Source organism: Cherax quadricarinatus, chromosome 6, assembly GCF_038502225.1.
Source record: "Cherax quadricarinatus isolate ZL_2023a chromosome 6, ASM3850222v1, whole genome shotgun sequence".
Classification (NCBI taxonomy): domain Eukaryota; kingdom Metazoa; phylum Arthropoda; class Malacostraca; order Decapoda; family Parastacidae; genus Cherax; species Cherax quadricarinatus.
In genome coordinates, this window is record NC_091297.1 from 11,144,235 (window position 1) to 11,170,480 (window position 26,246).

The 26,246-nt window shown below is 47.3% G+C and overlaps 1 protein-coding gene across 1 annotated transcript in view; it reads right to left on the reverse strand.

Moving 5' to 3' along the window:
- The window catches only part of LOC128691847 (nucleolar protein 58), a 656,314-nt gene extending 632,906 nt beyond the window's left edge, over positions 1-23,408 (reverse strand). Inside the window, exon 1 of the mRNA XM_053780771.2 lies at positions 21,914-23,408. The gene's annotated coding sequence lies outside the window, so the exon portion shown is untranslated. The remainder of the gene's footprint in view (positions 1-21,913) is intronic.
- Between the last annotated feature and the right edge of the window lie 2,838 nt (positions 23,409-26,246).

Below are 26,246 nucleotides of genomic sequence, written 5' to 3' on the forward strand. Positions count from 1 at the left end.
CGCGAGTGGAAGAAGGTAAGTGAGCCACAACAGATGGACGCGAGTGGAAGAAGGTAAGTGAGCCACAACAGATGACGCGAGTGGAAGAAGGTAAGTGAGCCACAACAGATGACGCGAGTGGAAGAAGGTAAGTGAGCCACAACAGATGACGCGAGTGGAAGAAGGTAAGTGAGCCACAACAGATGACGCGAGTGGAAGAAGGTAAGTGAGCCACAACAGATGACGCGAGTGGAAGAAGGTAAGTGAGCCACAACAGATGACGCGAGTGGAAGAAGGTAAGTGAGCCACAACAGATGACGCGAGTGGAAGAAGGTAAGTGAGCCACAACAGATGACGCGAGTGGAAGAAGGTAAGTGAGCCACAACAGATGACCAGACTGGAAGAAGGTAATTGAGCAACAGATGACGCGAGTGGAAGAAGGTAAGTGAGCCACAACAGATGACGCGAGTGGAAGAAGGTAAGTGAGCCACAACAGATGACGCGAGTGGAAGAAGGTAAGTGAGCCACAACAGATGACGCGAGTGGAAGAAGGTAAGTGAGCCACAACAGATGACGCGAGTGGAAGAAGGTAAGTGAGCCACAACAGATGACGCGAGTGGAAGAAGGTAAGTGAGCCACAACAGATGACGCGAGTGGAAGAAGGTAAGTGAGCCACAACAGATGACGCGAGTGGAAGAAGGTAAGTGAGCCACAACAGATGACGCGAGTGGAAGAAGGTAAGTGAGCCACAACAGATGACGCGAGTGGAAGAAGGTAAGTGAGCCACAACAGATGACGCGAGTGGAAGAAGGTAAGTGAGCCACAACAGATGACGCGAGTGGAAGAAGGTAAGTGAGCCACAACAGATGACGCGAGTGGAAGAAGGTAAGTGAGCCACAACAGATGACGCGAGTGGAAGAAGGTAAGTGAGCCACAACAGATGACGCGAGTGGAAGAAGGTAAGTGAGCCACAACAGATGACGCGAGTGGAAGAAGGTAAGTGAGCCACAACAGATGACGCGAGTGGAAGAAGGTAAGTGAGCCACAACAGATGACGCGAGTGGAAGAAGGTAAGTGAGCCACAACAGATGACGCGAGTGGAAGAAGGTAAGTGAGCCACAACAGATGACGCGAGTGGAAGAAGGTAAGTGAGCCACAACAGATGACGCGAGTGGAAGAAGGTAAGTGAGCCACAAACAGATGACGCGAGTGGAAGAAGGTAAGTGAGCCACAACAGATGACGCGAGTGGAAGAAGGTAAGTGAGCCACAACAGATGACGCGAGTGGAAGAAGGTAAGTGAGCCACAACAGATGACGCGAGTGGAAGAAGGTAAGTGAGCCACAACAGATGACGCGAGTGGAAGAAGGTAAGTGAGCCACAACAGATGACGCGAGTGGAAGAAGGTAAGTGAGCCACAACAGATGACGCGAGTGGAAGAAGGTAAGTGAGCCACAACAGATGACGCGAGTGGAAGAAGGTAAGTGAGCCACAACAGATGACGCGAGTGGAAGAAGGTAAGTGAGCCACAACAGATGACGCGAGTGGAAGAAGGTAAGTGAGCCACAACAGATGACGCGAGTGGAAGAAGGTAAGTGAGCCACAACAGATGACGCGAGTGGAAGAAGGTAAGTGAGCCACAACAGATGACGCGAGTGGAAGAAGGTAAGTGAGCCACAACAGATGACGCGAGTGGAAGAAGGTAAGTGAGCCACAACAGATGACGCGAGTGGAAGAAGGTAAGTGAGCCACAACAGATGACGCGAGTGGAAGAAGGTAAGTGAGCCACAACAGATGACGCGAGTGGAAGAAGGTAAGTGAGCCACAACAGATGACGCGAGTGGAAGAAGGTAAGAGCGATGACGCGAGTGGAAGAAGGTAAGTGAGCCACAACAGATGACGCGAGTGGAAGAAGGTAAGTGAGCCACAACAGATGACGCGAGTGGAAGAAGGTAAGTGAGCCACAACAGATGACGCGAGTGGAAGAAGGTAAGTGAGCCACAACAGATGACGCGAGTGGAAGAAGGTAAGTGAGCCACAACAGATGACGCGAGTGGAAGAAGGTAAGTGAGCCACAACAGATGACGCGAGTGGAAGAAGGTAAGTGAGCCACAACAGATGACGCGAGTGGAAGAAGGTAAGTGAGCCACAACAGATGACGCGAGTGGAAGAAGGTAAGTGAGCCACAACAGATGACGCGAGTGGAAGAAGGTAAGTGAGCCACAACAGATGACGCGAGTGGAAGAAGGTAAGTGAGCCACAACAGATGACGCGAGTGGAAGAAGGTAAGTGAGCCACAACAGATGACGCGAGTGGAAGAAGGTAAGTGAGCCACAACAGATGACGCGAGTGGAAGAAGGTAAGTGAGCCACAACAGATGACGCGAGTGGAAGAAGGTAAGTGAGCCACAACAGATGACGCGAGTGGAAGAAGGTAAGTGAGCCACAACAGATGACGCGAGTGGAAGAAGGTAAGTGAGCCACAACAGATGACGCGAGTGGAAGAAGGTAAGTGAGCCACAACAGATGACGCGAGTGGAAGAAGGTAAGTGAGCCACAACAGATGACGCGAGTGGAAGAAGGTAAGTGAGCCACAACAGATGACGCGAGTGGAAGAAGGTAAGTGAGCCACAACAGATGACGCGAGTGGAAGAAGGTAAGTGAGCCACAACAGATGACGCGAGTGGAAGAAGGTAAGTGAGCCACAACAGATGACGCGAGTGGAAGAAGGTAAGTGAGCCACAACAGATGACGCGAGTGGAAGAAGGTAAGTGAGCCACAACAGATGACGCGAGTGGAAGAAGGTAAGTGAGCCACAACAGATGACGCGAGTGGAAGAAGGTAAGTGAGCCACAACAGATGACGCGAGTGGAAGAAGGTAAGTGAGCCACAACAGATGACGCGAGTGGAAGAAGGTAAGTGAGCCACAACAGATGACGCGAGTGGAAGAAGGTAAGTGAGCCACAACAGATGACGCGAGTGGAAGAAGGTAAGTGAGCCACAACAGATGACGCGAGTGGAAGAAGGTAAGTGAGCCACAACAGATGACGCGAGTGGAAGAAGGTAAGTGAGCCACAACAGATGACGCGAGTGGAAGAAGGTAAGTGAGCCACAACAGATGACGCGAGTGGAAGAAGGTAAGTGAGCCACAACAGATGACGCGAGTGGAAGAAGGTAAGTGAGCCACAACAGATGACGCGAGTGGAAGAAGGTAAGTGAGCCACAACAGATGACGCGAGTGGAAGAAGGTAAGTGAGCCACAACAGATGACGCGAGTGGAAGAAGGTAAGTGAGCCACAACAGATGACGCGAGTGGAAGAAGGTAAGTGAGCCACAACAGATGACGCGAGTGGAAGAAGGTAAGTGAGCCACAACAGATGACGCGAGTGGAAGAAGGTAAGTGAGCCACAACAGATGACGCGAGTGGAAGAAGGTAAGTGAGCCACAACAGATGACGCGAGTGGAAGAAGGTAAGTGAGCCACAACAGATGACGCGAGTGGAAGAAGGTAAGTGAGCCACAACAGATGACGCGAGTGGAAGAAGGTAAGTGAGCCACAACAGATGACGCGAGTGGAAGAAGGTAAGTGAGCCACAACAGATGACGCGAGTGGAAGAAGGTAAGTGAGCCACAACAGATGACGCGAGTGGAAGAAGGTAAGTGAGCCACAACAGATGACGCGAGTGGAAGAAGGTAAGTGAGCCACAACAGATGACGCGAGTGGAAGAAGGTAAGTGAGCCACAACAGATGACGCGAGTGGAAGAAGGTAAGTGAGCCACAACAGATGACGCGAGTGGAAGAAGGTAAGTGAGCCACAACAGATGACGCGAGTGGAAGAAGGTAAGTGAGCCACAACAGATGACGCGAGTGGAAGAAGGTAAGTGAGCCACAACAGATGACGCGAGTGGAAGAAGGTAAGTGAGCCACAACAGATGACGCGAGTGGAAGAAGGTAAGTGAGCCACAACAGATGACGCGAGTGGAAGAAGGTAAGTGAGCCACAACAGATGACGCGAGTGGAAGAAGGTAAGTGAGCCACAACAGATGACGCGAGTGGAAGAAGGTAAGTGAGCCACAACAGATGACGCGAGTGGAAGAAGGTAAGTGAGCCACAACAGATGACGCGAGTGGAAGAAGGTAAGTGAGCCACAACAGATGACGCGAGTGGAAGAAGGTAAGTGAGCCACAACAGATGACGCGAGTGGAAGAAGGTAAGTGAGCCACAACAGATGACGCGAGTGGAAGAAGGTAAGTGAGCCACAACAGATGACGCGAGTGGAAGAAGGTAAGTGAGCCACAACAGATGACGCGAGTGGAAGAAGGTAAGTGAGCCACAACAGATGACGCGAAGAAGGTAAGGAAGAAGGTAAGTGAGCCACAAACAGATGAAGCGAGTGGAAGAAGGTAAGCGCTCCACAACAGATGACGCGAGTGGAAGAAGGTAAGTGAGCCACAACAGATGACGCGAGTGGAAGAAGGTAGAAGTGAGCCACAACAGATGACACTTGGTGTGGAAGAGGTAAGTGAGCCACAACAGATGACGCGAGTAAAAAGGAAGAGGTAAAGTGAGCACAACAGATGACGCAGTGGAAGAAGGTAGAGTGAGCCACAACAGATATTGCCCAGTGGAGAAGGTAAGTGAGCCACAACAGATGACGCGAGTGGAAGAGGTAAGTGACCACAACAGATGACACTTGAGTGGAAGAGGTAAGTGAGCCACAACAGATGACATGAGTGGAAGAAGGTAGAGTGAGCCACAACAGATGACACTTGAGTGGAAGAGGAAGTAAGTGAGCCACAACAGATGACATGAAGTGGAAGAAGGTAGTGAGCCTACAACAGATGTTTAACAGTGGAAGTAAGTGACACAACAGATGACATGGTGGAAGAGGTAAAGTGAGCCACAACAGATGACGAGTGGAAGAGAAGGTAAGTGAGCCTGACAGATGACGCGAGTGGAAAAGTTAAGTGAGCCACTACAGATGACGCGAGTGGAAGGTAAGTGAGCCACTACAGATGACGCGAAGTGGAAGAAGATCGTGAGCCACAACCAGACGACGCGGTGGAAGAGGTAAGTGAGCCACAACCCAGATGACGCGAGGTGGAAGAGGTAAATTGAGAACCTGACAGATGACGCGAGTGGAAAACAGAGCCACAACAGATGACATGATGGAAGAAGGTAAAGTGAGCCACAGCAGATGACGCGAGTGGAAGAAGGTAAGTGAGCCACAACAGATGACGCGAGTGGAAGAAGGTAAGTAGTACAACAGGTGCGCAGTGGAAGAAATGATGATACAACAGATGACGCGAGTGGAAAGAGTTAAGTGAGCCCTGACAGATGACCTTGAGTGGAAGAAGGTAAGTGAACTGGATGACATGAGAATTGGAAGAAGGTAAGTGAGCCACAACAGATGACTTGAGTGGAAGAAGGTAAGTGAGCCTGGCGCAGATGACGCGAGTGGAAGAAGGTAAGTGAGCCACAACAGATGACATGAGTGGAAGAAGGTAAGTGAGCCACAACAGATGACGCGAGTGGGAGAAGGTAGTGAGCCCTGACAGATGACACTTGAGTGGAAGAAGGTAAGTGAGCCACAACAGATGACGCAGTGGAAGAAGGAGTAAGTGAAGCCACAACAGATGACGAGTGGAAGAAGGTAAGTGAGCCACAACAGATGACGCGAGTGGAAGAAGGAGTAAGTGAGCCACAACAGATGACATGATGGAAGAGTCGTGAGCCACAACCAGATGACATAGTGGAAGAAGGTAAGTGAGCCACAACAGATGTGTATGAGTGGAAGAAAGTAAGTGAGCCACAACAGATGACATGAGAGTGGAAGAGAAGGTAAGTGAGCCTAACAGATGACGCGAGTGGAAGAGAAGGTAAGTGGTACAACAGATGGCTTATGATGAAGAAGATGAAGTGAGCCACAACAGATGGCGCGAGTGGAAGATAAGTGAGCCACAGATGACCTTGAGTGGAAAGAAGGTAAGTGAGCCACAACAGATGACGCAGTGGAAGAAGGAATAAGTGAGCCACAACAGATGACGCAGTGGAAGAAGGTAAAGTGAGCCACACAACCAGATTGACGCGAGTGGAAGAAGGTAAGTGAGCCACAACAGATGACGCGAGTGGAAGAAGGTAGAAGTGAGCCACAACAGATGACGCGAGTGGAAGAAGGTAAATTGAGAGCCACAACAGATGACGCGAGAGTGGAAGAAGGTAAGTGAGCCACAACAGATGAAGACGAGTGGAAGAAGATGAAATGAGCCACAACAGATGACGCCCAGTGAAGAAGGTAAAGTGACCTAACCAGATGACGCGAGTGGGAAGAGAGAGTAAGTGAGCCACAACAGATGACAGCAGTGGAGAGAAGGTAAGTGAGAGCCACAACAGATGACGCGAGTGGAGGAAGAGAAGGTAAGTGAACCCTGACAGATGACCTTGAGTGGAAGAAGGTAGAGTGAGCCTGGCAGATGACACTTGAGTGGAAGAAGGTAAGTGAGCCACAACAGATGACGCAGAGTGGAAGAAGGTAAGTGAGCCTGCAGATGACGCGAGTGGAAGAGAAAGTAAAGTGAGCCTGACAGATGACACCGGAGTGGAAGGAAGTAGAAGTGAGCCACAACAGATGACGCGAGTGGAAGAAGTGAAATGAGCCACAACCAGATGACGCGAGTGGAAAGGTAAGTGAGCACAACAGATGTGCGAGTGGAAGAATGAAGTGAGCCACAACAGATGACGCGAGTGGAGAGGTAAGTGAGTACAACAGATGACGCGAGTGGAAGAAGGTAAGTGAGCCGCAACAGATGACGCGAGAAGAAGGTAAAGTGAGCCTGACAGATGACGCAGTGGAAGAAGGAAATAAGTGAGCCACAACAGATGACGCGAGTGGAAGAAGATAGTGAGCCACAACAGATGACGCGAGTGGAAGAAGGTAAGTGACCACAACAGATGGCGAGTGGAATGGTGAGCCACAACAGATGACGCAGTGGAAAGAAGGTAAGTGAGCCACAACAGATGACACTTGAGTGGAAGAAGGTAAGTAGACACAACAGATGACGCAGAGTGGAAGAAGGTAAGTGAGCCACAACAGATGACACCCGAGAGTGGAAGAAGGTAAGTGAGCCACAACAGATGACATGAGTGGAAGAGGTAAGTGAGCCGCAACAGATGACGCGAGTGGAAGAAGGTAAGTGAGCCACAACAGATGACGCAGTGGAAGAAGGTAAATGAGCCACAACAGATGACGCGAAGGTGGAAGAAGGTGAAGTGAGCCACAACAGATGAGACGCAGTGGAAGAAGATAAGTGAGCCACAACAGATGACATGAGTGGAAGAAAGGTAGAAGTGAGCCGCAACAGCAGATGACATGAGTGGAAGAATAGAAAGTGAAGCCACAACAGATGACACTTAGTGGAAGAAGGTGGCAGGCCACAACAGATGACGCGAGTGGAAGGTAAGTGAGCCACAACAGATGACGCGAGTGGAAGAAGGTAAGTGAGCCACAACAGATGACGCAGTGGAAGAAGAATATGAAAGTGAGCCACAACAGATGACGCGAAGGTGGAAGAAGGTAAGTGAGCCACAACAGATGACGCGAGTGGAAGAAGGTAAGTGAGCCACAACAGATGACACTTGAGTGGAAGAAGGTAAGTGAGCCACAACAGATGACGCGGAGTGGAAGAGAAGGTAAGTGAGCCACAACAGATGACGCGAGTGGAAGAAATCAAAGTGAGCCACAACAGATGACGCGAGTGGAGAAGGTAAGTGAAGCCACAACAGATGACGCGGTGGAAGAAGGTGAAGTGAGCCTGACAGATGACGCGAGTGGAAGAAGGTAAGTGAGCCACAACAGATTGACGCGAGAGTGGAAGAAGGTAAGTGAGCCACAACAGATGACGCGAGTGGAAGAAAGGTAAGTGAGCCACAGCAGATGACACTTGAGTGGAAGAGAAAAATAGGAAGTGACCACAACAGATGACGCGAGTGGAAGGTAAGTGAGCACAACCGGATGGCGCTGATGGAAGAAGGTAAGTGAGCCACAGCAGATGACGCGAGTGGAAGGAAGATAAGTGAGCCACAACAGATGACGCGAGTGGAAGAAGGTAATGAGCCACGGCAAGATGACACGCGAGTGGAAGAAGGTAAGTGAGCCACAACAGATGACGCGAGTGGAAGAAGTTAAGTGAGCCACAACCGGATGACGCGAGTGGAAGAAGGTAAGTGAGCCTACAGATGACGCGAGTGGAAGAAGGTAAGTGAGCACAACAGATGACGCGAGAATTGGAAAGGTAAGTGAATACAACAGATGACACTTGAGTGGAAGAGAGAGGTAAATGAGCCAACCAGATGACGCGAGTGGAAGAAGGTAAATGAGCCACAACAGATGACGCGGTGGAAGAAGGTAAGTGAGCCACCACAACAGATGACATAGTGGAAGAAGGTCGTGAGCACAACAGATGACACGAGTGGAAGAAATGAAAGTGAGCCACAACAGATGACACGCGAAGTGGAAGAAGGTAAAGTGAGCCACAACAGATGACGCCCGAGTGGAAGAAGGTAAGTGACCACAACAGATGACGCGCGGTGGAAGAGAGGAGGAAGTAAGTGAGCCACAACAGATGACGCAAAAGTGGAAGAAGGTAAGAGTGAGCCACAGATGACTATGGCGGTGGAAAGAAGGTAAGTGAGCCACAACAGATGACGCAGTGGAAGAGGTAAGTGAGCCACAACAGATGACGCGAGTGGAAGAAGGTAAGTGAGCACAACAGATGACATGCCGAGTGGAAGAAGGTAAGTGAGCCACAACAGATGGCGCGAGTGGAAGAAGGTAGTGAGCCACAACAGATGACGCGAAGTGGAAGAAGGTAAGTGAGCCACAACAGACGCGAGTGGAAGAAGACAAGTGAGCCACAACAGATGACGCGAAAGTGGAAGAGAAAATAAGTGAGCTAACAGATGACGCGAGTGGAAGAAAGGTAAGTGAGCCACAACAGATGACGCGAGTGGAAGAGAAGACAAGTGAGCCACAACAGATGACACTTAGTGGAAGAAGGTAAGTGAGCCACAACAGATGACGCGAGTGGGAAGAAAGGTAAGTGGCCACAACAGATGACATGAGTGGAAGAGAAGGTAAGTGAGCCTGACAGATGACATAGTGGAAAGAAGTTAAGTGAGCCACAACAGATGACGCAGAGTGGAAGAAGGTAAGTGGCCACTACACAGATGACACCCGAGTGGGAAGAAGGTAAGTGAGCCACAACAGATGACAGTGGAAAGAAGGTAGAAGTGAAACCACAACAGATGACGCGAGTGGAAGAAATAAGTGAGCCACAACAGATGACGCGAGTGGAAGAAAATTAAGTGAGCCACAACAGATGACATAGTGGAAGAAGGAAATAGTGAGCCACAACAGATGACGCGAGTGGAAGAAGGTAAGTGAGCCACAACAGATGACGCAGTGGAAGAGAGGTAAGTGAATACAACAGATGACGCGAGTGGAAGAAGATGCGTGAGCCACAACAGATGACGCGAGTGGAAGAAGTTAAGTGAGCCACAACAGATGACGCGAGTGGAAGAAGATGAGTGAGCCCACAACAGATGACGCGAGTGGAAGAAGGTAAAGTGAGCCACAACAGATGACGCGTGAAAGTGGAAATAAGTGAGCCTGACAGATGACGCGAGTGGAAGAAGGTAGAAGTGAGCACAACCAGATGACGCGAGTGGAGAAATAGTGAGCCTGGCAGATGACGCGAGTGGAAGAGGTAAGTGAGCCACAACAGATGACGCGAGAGTGGAAGAAGATGAAGTGAGCCACAACAGATGACGCGAGTGGAAGAAGGAGTAGAGTGAGCCACAACAGATGAAGCGCGAGTGGAAGAAGGTAAGTGAGCCACAACAGATGACGCGAGTGGAAGAGAAGGTAAGTGAGCCACAACAGATGACGCGAGAACGGAAGAAGGTAAGTGAGCCACAGCAGATGACGCGAGTGGGAAGAAGGTAAGTGAGCCACAACAGATGACGCGGAAGTGGAAGAAGGTAAGTGAATACAACAGATGGCTGATGGAAGAAAGGTAAGTGAGCCACAACAGATGACGCAGTGGAAGAATGATGAGCCACAACAGATGACGCGAGTGGAAGAAGGTAAGTGAGCACAACAGATGACGCGAGTGGAAGAGAGGTAAGTGAGCCACAACAGATGACGCGAGTGGAAGAAGGTAAGTGAGCACAACAGATGACGCGGTGGAAGAAGGTAAATTGAGCCACAACAGATGACATGAGTGGAAGAAGGTAAGTGAGCCACAACAGATGACGCGAGTGGAAGAAGGTAAAGTGGTACAACAGATGACGCGAGTGGAAAGAAGGTAAGAGTGAGCCACAACAGATGACGCGAGTGGAAGAAAAGTAAGTGAGCCAACAGATGACGCGAGTGGAAGAGAAGGTAAGTGAGCCCACAACAGATGACGCGAGGTGGAAGAAGGTAAGTGAGCCACAACAGATGACGCGAGTGAAGGAGTAAGTGAGCAACAGATGACGCGAGTGGAAGAAGGTAAGTGAGCCACAACAGATGATAGTGGAAGAAACAAATGAGCCTAACAGATGACGCAGTGGAAGAAGGTAAAAGTGAGCCACAACAGATGACGCGAGGTGGAAGAGAGAGGTAGAAGTGAGCCTGACAGATGACGCGAGGTGGAAGAGAGTCAGAGTGAGCCACAACAGATGACATGAGTGGAAGAAGGTGTTAGAAGTGAGCCACAACAATTGACGCGAGGTGGAAGAAGGTAAATGAGCCCTGGCACAGATGACATGAGTGGAAGAAGGTAGAAATTGAGCCACAGCAGATGACGCGAGTGGAAGAAGATGAAGTGAAACCCTAACAGATGACGCGAGTGGAAGAGGTAAAGTGAGCCACAACAGATGACGCAGGTGGAAGAAGGTAAAGTGAGCCACAACAGGACGGCGAGTGGAAGAGGTAAGAGTGAGCCACAACAGATGACGCGAGTGGAAGAGAATTAAGTGAGTACAACAGATGACGCGAGTGGAAGAAGGTAAGTGAGCCACAACAGATGACGCGAGTGGAAGAAGGTAAGTGAGCCACAACAGATGACGCGAGTGGAAGAAGGTAAGTGAGCCACAACAGATGACGCGAGTGGAAGAAGGTAAGTGAGCCACAACAGAGTTAGGAAATGAACGTTTAGTCTTAATATAGTAAGAAAATAGAACAGAATGAGCAAGTGGCTGAGGCAAACCCCATAATTATAATAATAATTATATTATTATTATTATTACTAATAATAATAATAATAATAATAATAATAATAATAATAATTATAATAATAATAATATTATTATTATTATTACTAATAATAATAATAATAATAATAATAATAATAATAATAATAATAATTATAATAATAATAATAATAATAATAATAATAATAATAATAATAAATATAATAATAATAATAATAATAAATATAATAATGTAATAATAATAATAATAATGTAATATAATAATAATAATAATAATAATAATAATAATAATAATAATAATAATAATAATACTTATAATAATAATGTAATATAATAATAATAATAATAATAATAATAATAATAATAATAATAATAATAATAATAATAATAATAATAATAATAATAATAATAATAATAATAATAATAATAATACCTAATAATAATAGTTATAATAATAATATAATAATGTATAATAATAATAATATGTAATAATAACTAATAATAATAATAATCTCTAATGTAATAATAATAATCTAATAATAATAATAATATCTATCTAATATAATAATACTAATAATAATAATATAATAATATAATAATAATAATAATAATGTAATAATATATATAATAATAATGTAATAATATATATAATAATAATAATAATAATATGTAATGTAATAATAATAATAAAATAATAATAATAATAATAATAATAATAATTATGTATCTCAATCTCTCTAATCTAATAATAATCTAATAATCTAATAATAATAAATATCTAATAATAATAATAATAATAATAATAATAATAATAATAAAAATCTCTCTCTCTCTCTCTCTCTCTCTCTCTCTCTCTCTCTCTCTCTCTCTCTCTCACTCTCTCTCTCACTCTCTATCTCGCTCTCTCTCCCTCTCTCTCTCTCTCTCTCACTCTCTCTCTCTCTCACTCTCTCTCTCTCTCTCTCTCTCTCTCTCTCTCTCTCTCTCTCTCTCTCTCTCTCTCTCACTCTCTCTCTCTCTCTCTCTCTATATCTAATATCTAATAATCTCAATAATAATAATAATAATAATATAATAATAATAATAATAATAATAATAATAATAATAATAATAATAATCAATAATAATAATAATAATAATAATAATAATAATAATAATAATAATTAATAATAATAATTATTAATACAATAATGTAATAATAATAATAATAATAATAATAATAATAATAATAATAATAATAATAATAATAATAATAATAATAATAATAATAATAATAATAATAATAATAATAATAATAATAATGATAATGATAATAATAATAATAATAATAATCTTTATTTCTACAAGTATATGATACAACTTAGAGTATGAGAGGACCCAAGAGTCCAGGAGCTAGCAACACTGTAGGTAGTAGTAGTAGTAGTAGTAGTAGTAGTGACAGTAGTAGGTGAGTAGTGGTGTAGTGGTGAGCATGTGGTGTAGTGTAGTAGTAGTGTGTGGTGACAGTAGTGGTGACGGTGGTGGTGTGGTGGTAGTGGTGGTGTGACAGTGGTAGTGGTAGGTGGTAGTGGTGACAGTGGTAGTGGTAGTAGTGATAGTGGTGACAGTGGTAGTAGTAGTAGTGGTAGTGTGGTGACAGTGGTAGTGGTAGTAGTAGTGTATGTAGGTGACAGTAGGTAGTGGTAGTGAGTAGTAGTAGTAGTAGTAGTGACATTGTAGTAGTAGTGGTGTGGTGGTGATGTAGGTAGTGTGGAGGTAGTGAGTGGTGAGTGAGTAGGTGCTGACAGTGGTGGTAGTGGTGGTGGTGGTGACAGTGGTGGTGTGTGGTGGTAGTGGTGGTGGTGACAGTGGTGTGGTGGTGGTGGTAGTGGAGGTGGTGGTGGTGGTGGTGAGCAGTGGTGGTGGTGGTAGTGGTGGTGGTGGTGACAGTGGTGGTAGTGTGTGAGTGTAGTGGTAGTGGTGATGGTGGGGTAGTGGTAGTGGTAGTAGTGTAGTGGTGGTAGTAGTGGTGACAGTGGTAGTGACAGTGGTAGTAGTGGTTGTGACTGGTGGGTGTGTAGTAGTGGTGGTAGGTGACCAGTAGGTAGTAGTAGTGGTAGTGGTAGTGGTGACAGTGGAGTAGTGGTAGTAGTGTAGTGGAATGTAGTGACAGTAGTAGTAGTGTAGTAGTAGTAGGTGATGGTAGTAGTGTGTAGTAGTAGTAGGTAGTGGTGGTGTAGTAGTGGTGACAGTAGTGGTGACAGTGGTAGTGGAATGGTGGTAGGTGGTGACAGTGGTAGTGGTAGGTAGTAGTAGTGGTAGTGGTGACAGTGGTGGTAGTAGTAGTGTAGTAGTAGTGGTGAGTAGTGTGTAGTGGTAGTGGTGGTAGTAGTGGTGGTAGTAGTGGTGGTAGTGGTGGTAGTGTGGTGGTAGTAGTGTGGTGGTGGTGACAGTGTAGTAGTGGTGTGTGGTGACAGTGGTAGTAGTAGTGTAGTAGGTAGTAGTAGGTGACAGTAGTAGTGGTAGTAGTAGTGGTGCAGTAGTAGTAGTGAGTAGTAGTGACAGTAGTGGTGACAGTAGTAAGTAGTAGTGGAGGTAGTGTAGTAGTAGTGACAGTGATTAGTGGTAGTGTAGTAGGTAGTAGTGTAGTAGTGGTAGTGTAGTGGTGACAGTAGGTAGGTAGTAGGTACTGACAGTGGTAGTGGTAGTGGTGGTATGGTAGTAGGTGGTAGTGGTGGTGAAGTAGTGGTGACAGTGGTAGTGTGTGACAGTAGTGGTATAGTGGTGGTAGTGGTGGTAGTAAGGTGGTGGTAGTAGTAATGATAATAGGTAATGGTAGTAGTGGATGGTGACGTAGTAGGTAGTAGGTAGTATGTGGTAGTAGTGACAGTAGGTAGTAGTAGTGGTAGTAAGTGGTGACGTGTAGTAGTAAGGTAGTAGGTGACAGTGGTAGTAGTAGTAGTAGTAATGATAGTAGTAGTAGTAAGTAGTGATAGGTATTTGTAGTAGAAGTAATGTAGTAGGTGTAGTAGTGACAGTAGTAGTAGTAGTAATAAGTGTGACAGTAGTAGTAGTAGTGACAGTAGGTAGTAGTAGTAGTAGTGGTACAGTAGTAGTAGTAGTAGTAGGTGACAGTAAGGTAGTAGTGTAGTAGGTGATAGTAGTAGTAGTGATAGTAGTAGGCGTGATAGTGGTGAGTAGGTAGTAGTAGTAGAAATAGTAGTAGTGTAGTGTAGGTAGTAGTGACAGTGTAGTGGTGTGGTAGTATGAGTGTGGTAGTGGTAGTGTGGTAGTGGTAGGTAGTAGTATGTAGTAGTGACAGTGTAGTGGTGGTGAGGTGGTGGTGGAGTGGAGTGGTAGGTGATGGTGGTGGTGGTGATGGTGGTGGTGGCAGGTGAGGTGGTGGTGGTAGTGTAGTAGTGGTTGTGTAGGTGGTAGTGTAGTGGTGGTAGTAGTGGTGATGGTGGTGGTGGTGGTAGGTGGTGTGGTAGTAGTTGTGGGAGTGTAGTGGTAGTAGTAGTAGTAGAATAGTAGTAGTAGTAGTAGTAGTAGAAATAGTAGTAGTAGTAGTAGTAGCAGCAGCAGTAGTAGTAGTAGTAGTAGTAGTAGTAGTAGTAGTAGTAGTAGTAGTAGTAGTAGTGATAGTAGTAGTAGTAGTAGTAGTAGAAATAGTAGTAGTAGTAGTAGTAGTAGTAGTGACAGTAGTAGTAGTAGTAGTAGTAGTAGTAGTAGTAGTAGTAGTAGTAGTAGTGACAGTAGTAGTAGTAGTAGTAGTAGTAGTAGTAGTAGTAGTAGTGACAGTAGTAGTAGTAGTAGTAGTAGTAGTAGTAGTAGAAGTAGTAGTAGTAGTAGCTTAAGAGGTGAGTCTAAGAACCGAGACTCGAACCCCCACTAATGCAGGTCGGTGATCAGACACAAACACCAACAAACACACAGTTTAAGACTAGGACACCCACACTGTACGAGTGTTTGTGGTGATGTAATGATGGGGAGGAGGAGGACACGAGAGACTGGTGGGGAGGAGGAGGACACGAGAGACTGGTGGGGAGGAGGAGGACACGAGAGACTGGTGGGGAGGAGGAGGACACGAGAGACTGGTGGGGAGGAGGAGGACACGAGAGACTGGTGGGGAGGAGGAGGACACGAGAGACTGGTGGGGAGGAGGAGGACACGAGAGACTGGTGGGGAGGAGGAGGACACGAGAGACTGGTGGGGAGGAGGAGGACACGAGAGACTGGTGGGGAGGAGGAGGACACGAGAGACTGGTGGGGAGGAGGAGGACACGAGAGACTGGTGGGGAGGAGGAGGACACGAGAGACTGGTGGGGAGGAGGAGGACACGAGAGACTGGTGGGGAGGAGGAGGACACGAGAGACTGGTGGGGAGGAGGAGGACACGAGAGACTGGTGGGGAGGAGGAGGACACGAGAGACTGGTGGGGAGGAGGAGGACACGAGAGACTGATGGGGAGGAGGAGGACACGAGAGACTGGTGGGGAGAACGTGACGTGTGTGAACAGTCACGTTCATTCAGACGGTTCTATCTGTTTAGAACCACTGTAACACAACAATAAACCCCACCCCTAACCCCTACAGGTCTGTGAAACCTCACCCCGTACCCTCCCCCTGTCACCCAACCACCTTATCAACCAAACCCCGTCCCCCTAAACCCGACCTCCATGCCACTGGCCACCCCTCCTCAAACCGCTCCCCGTTCAAAGCCCCCCACCCTAGCCCCCACGCCCCCTCGCTACACCCAATTCACCCCTCCTCTCCCTCTTCTCCCTCTTCTCCCTCTTCTCCCTCCTCTCCCTCTTCTCCCTCCTCTCCCTCTTCTCCCTCTTCTCCCTCTTCTCCCTCTTCTCCCTCTTCTCCCTCCTCTCCCTCCTCTCCCTCTTCTCCCTCTTCTCCCTCTTCTCCCTCTTCTCCCTCTTCTCCCTCTTCTCCCTCTGCTCCCTCTTCTCCCTCTTCTCCCTCTTCTCCCTCTTCTCCCTCTTCTCCCTCTTCTCCCTCTTCTCCCTCTTCTCCCTTCTCTCCCTCTTCTCCCTCTTCTCCCTCTTCTCCCTCTTCTCCCTCTTTCCCTTCTCTCCCTCTTCTCCCTCTCCTCCCTCTTCTCCCTCTTCTCCCTTCTCTCCCTCTTCTTCATTACAAATTTCCAATATTATTTCAGTCCTGTAGTTCCTGCTTCTACCTGGGTGGCCAGTCTCATGGCTGACTGGCTGACTGGCTGACTGGCTGACTGGCTGACTGGCTGACTGGCTGTCTCGCTCATGGTTGGCTGACTGACTCACTTTCTGGCTGGCTGTTTGACTGGCCAACTGGCAGGCTGGCTGGCTGGGGAGCTGGCTCATGGCTGGCTGACTGGCTAGCTAGACAGGCTCATGGCTGGCTAGACAGGCTCATGGCTGGCTACACAGGCTCATGGCTGGCTAGAAAGAGTCATGGCTAGCTAGACAGGCTCATGGCTGGCTACACAGGCTCATGGCTGGCTACACAGGCTCATGGCTGGCTAGAAAGAGTCATGGCTGGCTAGACAGGCTCATGGCTGGCTAGACAGGCTCATGGCTGGCTACACAGGCTCATGGCTGGCTACACAGGCTCATGGCTGGCTAGAAAGAGTCATGGCTAGCTAGACAGGCTCATGGCTGGCTACACAGGCTCATGGCTGGCTACACAGGCTCATGGCTGGCTAGAAAGAGTCATGGCTGGCTAGGCAGGCTCATGGCTGGCTACACAGGCTCATGGCTGGCTAGAAAGAGTCATGGCTGGCTAGACAGGCTCATGGCTGGCTAGTTGGCTGGCTAGACAGGCTCATGGCTGGCTAGACAGAGTCATGGCTGGCTAGACAGGCTCATGGCTGGCTAGTTGGCTGGCTAGACAGGCTCATGGCTTGCTGGTTGGCTGGCTGGCTAGACAGCCTCATGGCTGGTTGGCTGGCTGGCTAGACAGGCTCGTGGCTGGCTGGGTAAGGGAGGGGATCATCTGAATGTTTGCCAAACTCTTTCTCAGCTCTCAAGTGGTTTTAAATTATTCGTACAATCACGTGACTTTGTGATTCTCTGAGCGCATGTTTTATATATATATATATATATATATATATATATATATATATATATATATATATATATATATATATATATATATATATATATATATATATTGACACACACACACACACATACACAGGACAGGAGGGTCAGGGAAGACATTATAACGACATACAAAATACTGCGAGGAATTGACAAGGTGGACAGAGACAGGATGTTCCAGAGATGGGACACAGTAACAAGGGGTCACAATTCGAAGTTGAAGACTCAGGTGAGTTTAAGGGATATTAGGAAGTATTTCTTCAGTCATAGAGTTGTCAGGAAGTGGAATAGTCTGGCAAGTGGCTTAGTGGAGGCAGGAACCATACATAAAACATGCAGAGAGAGGACCTAGTAGTAATCAGTGAAGAAGCGGGGCCAGGAGCTATGAATCGACCCCTGCAACCACAAATAGGTGAGTATACACACACACACACATACACACGGCTTTCGACAGAGTTCCACAAAAGAGATTAACAGGAATAATAGGAAAGGCACTGCAATGGATCAGGGAATTCCTAACAGGAAGGAAACAACGAGCGATGCTACGTGACGAGGTGTCAGCGTGGACACCTGTGACGAGCGGGGTTCCTCAAGGGTCAGTCCTAGAGCCAGTGTTGCTTAAGGGATAGATTTAGAGGTGTCTCTGTTTGCAGATGATGTGAAGTTAATATACGGATAATTCGAACGGATGAGGATCAGGTAGGACTACAAAGGGATCTGGACAGGTTGCAAGAAAGTGCGAAGGTTTAGAAGAAGACTAGTCCCGGAGCTAAGGGGTATATCCTACGACGAGAGGTTAAGGGAAATCAACCTGACGACACTGGAGGATGGGAGGGAAGGACTGGACATGATATCAGCACATAAAATACTGGGCAGTGAGATGGGACACAGCAACTAGAGGTCACAATTGTAAGGTGAAAACACAGAAGACTCACAGGGCTGCTGAAAAGTATTTCTTCGGTAATAGACGTGTCAGGAAGTGGAACAATCTGGAGAGTAATGTAGTGGAGGCAGGATCCATACAAAGCTTTGAAAAGAGGTACGATAAAGCTCTTGGAGCAGGGAGAGATTGAACCTAGTAACGACCAGTGAAGAGGCGAAGCTAGGAGCTATATCACAAGAAAGTGAGTACAAGCAGGTGAACACACACACACACACACAAAGAAGGCCGCAGACGGAGTACAGTCTAGGGGGCCAGAGACTACAAACCTCACTCAAGGAAAAAGATCTTGGGGTGAGTATAACACCAGGCACATCTCCTGAAGCGCACATCAACCAAATAACTGCTGCAGCATATGGGCGCCTAGCAAACCTCAGAACAGCATTCCGACATCTTAATAAGGAATCGTTCAGGACCCTGTACACCGTGTACGTTAGGCCCATATTGGAGTATGCGGCACCAGTTTGGAACCCACACCTAGCCAAGCACGTGAAGAAACTAGAGAAAGTGCAAAGGTTTGCAACAAGACTAGTCCCAGAGCTAAGAGGTATGTCCTACGAGGAGAGGTTAAGGGAAATCAACCTGACGACACTGGAGGACAGGAGAGATAGGGGGGACATGATAACGACATACAAAATACTGAGAGGAATTGACAAGGTGGACAAAGACAGGATGTTCCAGAGATTGGACACAGTAACAAGGGGACACAGTTGGAAGCTGAAGACACAGATGAATCACAGGGATGTTAGGAAGTATTTCTTCAGCCACAGAGTAGTCAGTAAGTTGAATAGTTTGGGAAGCGATGTAGTGGAGGCAGGATCCATACATAGCTTTAAGCAGAGGTATGATAAAGCTCAAGGCTCAGAGAGAGTGACCTGGTAGCGATCAGTGAAGAGGCGGGGCCAGGAGCTCGGACTCGACCCCCGCAACCTCCACTAGGTGAGTACAACTAGGTGAGTACACTAACACGACAGACATACACACACACACACACACTATTACGTCAGACATACGCACACACACACACACACACACACACAAACACACACATTCTTTTGTTTTTATTGAAAGTCTTACTGTTTACTTAGAATGTTATATACTCCTAACCTGGACTCTCAGAGTACGAACACAGGACTCTTTAGCAAACCTGCTCCGTCATGAGACAGGTGCACAGGTACTGTCCTGGCTGCTGTGTGCACAGGTACTGTCTTGGTTGCTGTAAATGCTTACCTAATTGTGGTTGTAGGGTTCGAGACCTAGCTTCTGACCCCGTCTCTCTACTGGCTGTTACTGGGTGCGCTATTTACTGGCTGCGTGAGTCCTATCATGCCTAGTCCAAAAACTATGTATGGATTCTGCCTCTACCACTTCGCTGTCTAGGTCGATGCGCTTCTTGACCACTCTAAGGATAAAGAAATATTTCCCAACATCACTGTGACCTATATGTGCTTTTCACTTTCAGTTGTGACCTCGTGTACCTGAGACCCTCCTCTTGAACAGACTCTCCCAGTCCCATTCTGTCAATTCCTCTAAATATTTTGTACATCGTAATTATGTCACCTCTGGCCCTTATGTCCTCTAGTGTCGTCAGGTTTAGCTCCTCTGGCCTCTCCTCACAGTTCTTACCCTTCGGCTCTAAGACCAGTTTCGGTGCAAACTTTTGCAATTTTTTCTACATAAGAGGTGCTGGAGGTTCGATCCTCCGTCTTCTAGAGATTAAAACCTCCTCTCTGATTCACCATCTTCACTGGCGTAGCCTTCATCTTGCAATCTCGACGGAGAGTTAAAGCTGTTTAGAGGTGGGGTTATCAGTCCCCATTCTTATCAGCTCAATGTGAGTGTGTGTGAAGATGCACTGGGCCAGCCTCAACACACAGCACTGTGTCCCCTATCTCTCTCCACATAAACAAGAGTCTTGGATGTAGATTGTAGCAGTGTTGAGCACCAGCCCACCACCAGGGGATCACAGCTCCTGAGAGGAGGGGGGACTGTGGAGGTAATCAGCGTCTGATCTAAGGAATGGATGGAGGCAGTTTCAGTTTCGCGGATCAAGGGCCGTTACCAGCATCAAGAACACGCCCTCTTTGAAGACTGGATGTCTTGAGGGGTAAACATCGCACTGGAGACAGCAGAAGTGCAAAAAATAAGCTAAAATTGCTGCAAGAGGGAGATTGTAACAATTTTACCCTGTTCCCTATTGGTATGTCTCATAACAGTAAGAAAGGTTTTCATATAATTTGATGTAGGCAACATCTCCTAGCTTGTAAATAAAGTAAAACCCTGTGTAAAGAGAGAGAGAGAGAGAGAGAGAGAGAGAGAGAGAGAGAGAGAGAGAGAGAGAGAGAGAGAGAGAGAGAGAGAGAGAGAGAGAGAGAGAGAGAGAGAGAGAGAGAGAGCAAAGCGGTAGCCAGAACTGTGTTCGTTTTCTACTATATAGGGGTGGTTCACGTTCTGTAGATGCTCAGGCACGGACACTGGAATGACCCAAGCACGTACACGAACATCGGAACGACTCAAGTACATACACACAAGCACCGGAACAATACAAGCACACGCACAAACGCACACACGATCACTAGAACAACACCAGCACACATACACGAGAACCAGAATGATACAAGCACACACACAGCGTGTGTGTGAAGAGGCGGGGCCAGGAACTGAGTCTCGACCCGTGCAATCACAATTAGGTGAGCACAATTAGGTGAGTACACACACACATACACACACACACACGCAGAGTAGTCAGGAAGTGGAATAGTTTGGGAAGGGATGTAGTGGAGGCAGGATCCATTCATAGCTTTAAGCAGAGGTATGATAAAGCTCATAATGCGAGGAGAGTGACCCAGTAGAGGCCAGTGAAGAGGCGCTTCCAGAAGCTATGATTCGACCCCTACAACCACAACTAGGTGAGTACACACAATTTCTGATAATTCTTGCATTAGTTCCCGAAGAGACACGGCTTCTCATTTCCAATCTTCTCAAACCGAACACGAACGATTTCGTTATATCTGCTGAGATCAGAGTTCAGTGGGACGAGAGAGGGAGGCCAGAATACCAGCTTCCTGCATCGTGGGGGACGAGGAACTGCCAGAGTACAGCTTCTTGCATCATGGGAGACGAGGAATGGCCAGAGTACAGCTTCTTGCATCTTGGGAGACGAGGAATGGCCAGAGTACAGCTTCTTGCATCATGGGGGGCGAGGAATGGCCAGAGTACAGCTTCTTGCATCATGGAGGGATGAGGAACGGTCAGGACCCCACCGGTAAATTCAGTTATTGGTAGTATTGCATTCAGCAGATGGACTTAATCATGGGACGGGGAAAAGAGGCAGTCAAGATTCATCTCTGGCCAGATGTGTCATTGTAGCAGTTATCCGGAGCAAATAGCTGGGGAATACCGGTGTGTGTGGAATCCCCGGAGTTTTTTCACGTATCTGCAGAGGTTTCCATTTGCCGGCAACTGGTAAGTATTCCCTTCCAGTGTTGACACTGGGGGAGCAAGGTCTTGACCCCAGCACCAGGATCATACATACACATACACACACACACACACACACACACACACACACACACACACACACACACACACACACACACACACACACACAATGATACATACAATAATATTAATTAAAAGTGCTCATCTGAGCAGGGAGTGAGAATGTGGTTGTACTTACCTCATGGTGGGGCAGGGTTCAGCAAGCCATGATGCTGCGGGCCGGCTGTGGAGTTGGCAGCACTCAGCACAGCAGCACTCAACACAGCAGCACTCAGTACCGCAGCACTCAGTACCACAGCACTCAGTACCACAGCACTCAGTACCACAGCACTTAGTACTACAGCACTCAGTACCACAGCACTCAGTACCACAGCACTCAGCACCACAGTACTCAGCACCGCAGAGCAACTCTTCACAAAACACTACACTGCTTCAACACTTATTTTATCTCTTTCTCTGTGCACACACTAAACACAAACGCTATACTCTCTGTACAAGATATCTGCACGTGTATAAAACTTCTGCTGCTTCTAGCGTAATCCTTGCTGCTTGCAACACTTGCTTGCAACACCTTTCATCCCAAGCACTGCAGCATCAGTGTAAATACACACTGCTTGCAAACACCTTTTGGCAGTAATAATTCTGTTTTTATCTCTAGTAATTTTTTTTTTAAAGTATCACTTTCGACTCCTGTTTTCGAAACCTCTTAACGAGGGTCACATTGGTTTCGCTTCCAGGTTTTGACTCAGTCTGCCGCCGTGCTCCAAGGAAGGGTTCCCGTGTGAGTGGAAGGTCATGGTGGAGGCTGTGGAGTAGCAAGCCACCTCTTCTCCTCTCCCGTACTGTGGTTTCATCACCTGGGCCACACTAGACGAAGAGCCACACTCGACACGCAGATTTAAGAAAGACGGCACCAGCGTCCATCTGTCTCCTCCATTGTTCCAAAACACACTAATTTTGCCGATCACGGCCACTGTTGCCACAAACAGCTTTCACTGTCACCACTTGCTTGGGCAATGTTGCAAGCACATACACGTTGCTGTCGCTGCTGTCGTGCGCACGGGACTACCTGCACGTTGTACACTGATGGGAAGACCTGAGGAGAGGCATGTTAAGTGTAGCAACTAGGGTATGCTCCGAGTCTGTAGGGATGAGGCACAGGTCCGAGCGCACTAGCGCCCGCCTGTGATAACTGAGAGTAGGTGACTGATGCCCAGTAGGGCTGACTGGGCTCCTGGCCTGCCCGAGTGAGGGTGTATAAGTGTGTGTGTGTGCGCGACGGGGGCGTGAGAGCCGGTAGTGCTGCCTCTCTCGCCGGAGCTGAGGTTGACCACTGCCTGAGATTTCGTTGCAGAAGGGAGGGCAGTATGCCAGGGCGGCCCTTACCCGCTCACCCTAGTCACATTGGCATCACACATATGCAGGTGATGATGCCCTCACTGCCCATCACACCCACCTGCCCAGACCCTTTCACGAGGACATTGAGATATATCTGAAGTAGATTCCCCCCCCTCTCCCCCCTACAGGCAATTATTGCTCCTGGCCAAGAGTATAAAGGTTGTATAATAATGTTAGTTCTTGTGAGCTCAGTAGTAGTTCATGCGCCCGGCAGGCCAGCCAGGGATGCCCGGTGAGTGCCCCGCCCCCTCGACCCGCCCCTCTACCCGCTCCCTCTACCCGCTTCATGCACCCGACCATCTACCCGCCCCCTATACCCGCTTTCTCGACCCGGCTCCTCGACTTTACGTGTATATTAGGCACAGGAGAACACATACACACACACACACACACATGTATATATATATATATACACACACACACACACACACACAAGCAGTCTCTGTCCTCTCCACGGTAACGTTTGTAATTTATATAAATGAATTACCAGAAAAAATAATAATTATATAAATACGCTATCACACGATGCAAAAGAAATCTTGCAAAATTAATAATAAAAATGACTGAAAATCTTGACAAGAGGCCCTGGATACATGGACCACATGGAGTGATGGCTGGATAAAGGAATATAAATACCATATAACGGAAACGGGAGAAAGTGAAAGAACGCAATCTATGAAGAACGTAAGCATGAGGAACGTAAACTATGAAGAACGTAAGCATGAGGAACGTAAACTATGAAGAACGTAAGCATGAGGAACGTAAACTATGAAGAACGTAAGCATGAGGAACGTAAACTATGAAGAACGTAAGCATGAGGAACGTAAACTATGAAGAACGTAAGCATGAGGAACGTAAACTATGAAGAACGTAAGCATGAGGAACGTAAACTATGAAGAACGTAAGCATGAGGAACGTAAACTATGAAGAACGTAAGCATGAGGAACGTAAACTATGAAGAACGTAAGCATGAGGAACGTAAACTATGAAGAACGTAAGCATGAGGAACGTAAACTATGAAGAACGTAAGCATGAGGAACGTAAACTATGAAGAACGTAAGCATGAGGAACGTAAACTATGAAGAACGTAAGCATGAGGAACGTAAACTATGAAGAACGTAAGCATGAGGAACGTAAACTATGAAGAACGTAAGCATGAGGAACGTAAACTATGAAGAACGTAAGCATGAGGAACGTAAACTATGAAGAACGTAAGCATGAGGAACGTAAACTATGAAGAACGTAAGCATGAGGAACGTAAACTATGAAGAACGTAAGCATGAGGAACGTAAACTATGAAGAACGTAAGCATGAGGAACGTAAACTATGAAGAACGTAAGCATGAGGAACGTAAACTATGAAGAACGTAAGCATGAGGAACGTAAACTATGAAGAACGTAAGCATGAGGAACGTAAACTATGAAGAACGTAAGCATGAGGAACGTAAACTATGAAGAACGTAAGCATGAGGAACGTAAACTATGAAGAACGTAAGCATGAGGAACGTCAACTCTGAAGAACGTAAGCATGAGGAACGTAAACTATGTGACAAGATTTCTCTACATATCACATAGAGGGACAGAGGAGTTATTATTAAGGGAAAAAAAACTGCAGCCAGCTATATGGTGCAGTGTTAGGCAAGTTGTTTATATGCCTTTATTAAGTCGAAATTGGAATATGCAGATAAGTTAGAAAGATTTTGACAGAGGAGCTGTCAGAGTTGAGCAACGACAGAGGAGCTGTCAGAGTTGAGCAACGACAGAGGAGCTGTCAGAGTTGAGCAACGACAGAGGAGCTGTCAGAGTTGAGCAACGACAGAGGAGCTGTCAGAGTTGAGCAACGACAGAGGAGCTGTCAGAGTTGAGCAACGACAGAGGAGCTGTCAGAGTTGAGCAACGACAGAGGAGCTGTCAGAGTTAAGCAACGACAGAGGAGCTGTCAGAGTTGAGCAACGACAGAGGAGCTGTCAGAGTTGAGCAACGACAGAGGAGCTGTCAGAGTTGAGCAACGACAGAGGAGCTGTCAGAGTTGAGCAACGACAGAGGAGCTGTCAGAGTTAAGCAACGACAGAGGAGCTGTCAGAGTTGAGCAACGACAGAGGAGCTGTCAGAGTTGAGCAACGACAGAGGAGCTGTCAGAGTTAAGCAACGACAGAGGAGCTGTCAGAGTTGAGCAACGACAGAGGAGCTGTCAAAGTTGAGCAACGACAGAGGAGCTGTCAGAGTTGAGCAACGACAGAGGAGCTGTCAGAGTTGAGCAACGACAGAGGAGCTGTCAGAGTTGAGCAACGACAGAGGAGCTGTCAGAGTTGAGCAACGACAGAGGAGCTGTCAGAGTTGAGCAACGACAGAGGAGCTGTCAGAGTTGAGCAACGACAGAGGAGCTGTCAGAGTTGAGCAACGACAGAGGAGCTGTCAGAGTTGAGCAACGACAGAGGAGCTGTCAGAGTTGAGCAACGACAGAGGAGCTGTCAGAGTTGAGCAACGACAGAGGAGCTGTCAGAGTTGAGCAACGACAGAGGAGCTGTCAGAGTTGAGCAACGACAGAGGAGCTGTCAGAGTTAAGCAACGACAGAGGAGCTGTCAGAGTTGAGCAACGACAGAGGAGCTGTCAGAGTTGAGCAACGACAGAGGAGCTGTCAGAGTTGAGCAACGACAGAGGAGCTGTCAGAGTTGAGCAACGACAGAGGAGCTGTCAGAGTTGAGCAACGACAGAGGAGCTGTCAGAGTTGAGCAACGACAGAGGAGCTGTCAGAGTTGAGCAATGACAGAGGAGCTGTCAGAGTTGAGCAACGACAGAGGAGCTGTCAGAGTTGAGCAACGACAGAGGAGCTGTCAGAGTTGAGCAACGACAGAGGAGCTGTCAGAGTTGAGCAACGACAGAGGAGCTGTCAGAGTTGAGCAACGACAGAGGAGCTGTCAGAGTTGAGCAACGACAGAGGAGCTGTCAGAGTTGAGCAACGACAGAGGAGCTGTCAGAGTTGAGCAACGACAGAGGAGCTGTCAGAGTTGAGCAACGACAGAGGAGCTGTCAGAGTTGAGCAACGACAGAGGAGCTGTCAGAGTTGAGCAACGACAGAGGAGCTGTCAGAGTTGAGCAACGACAGAGGAGCT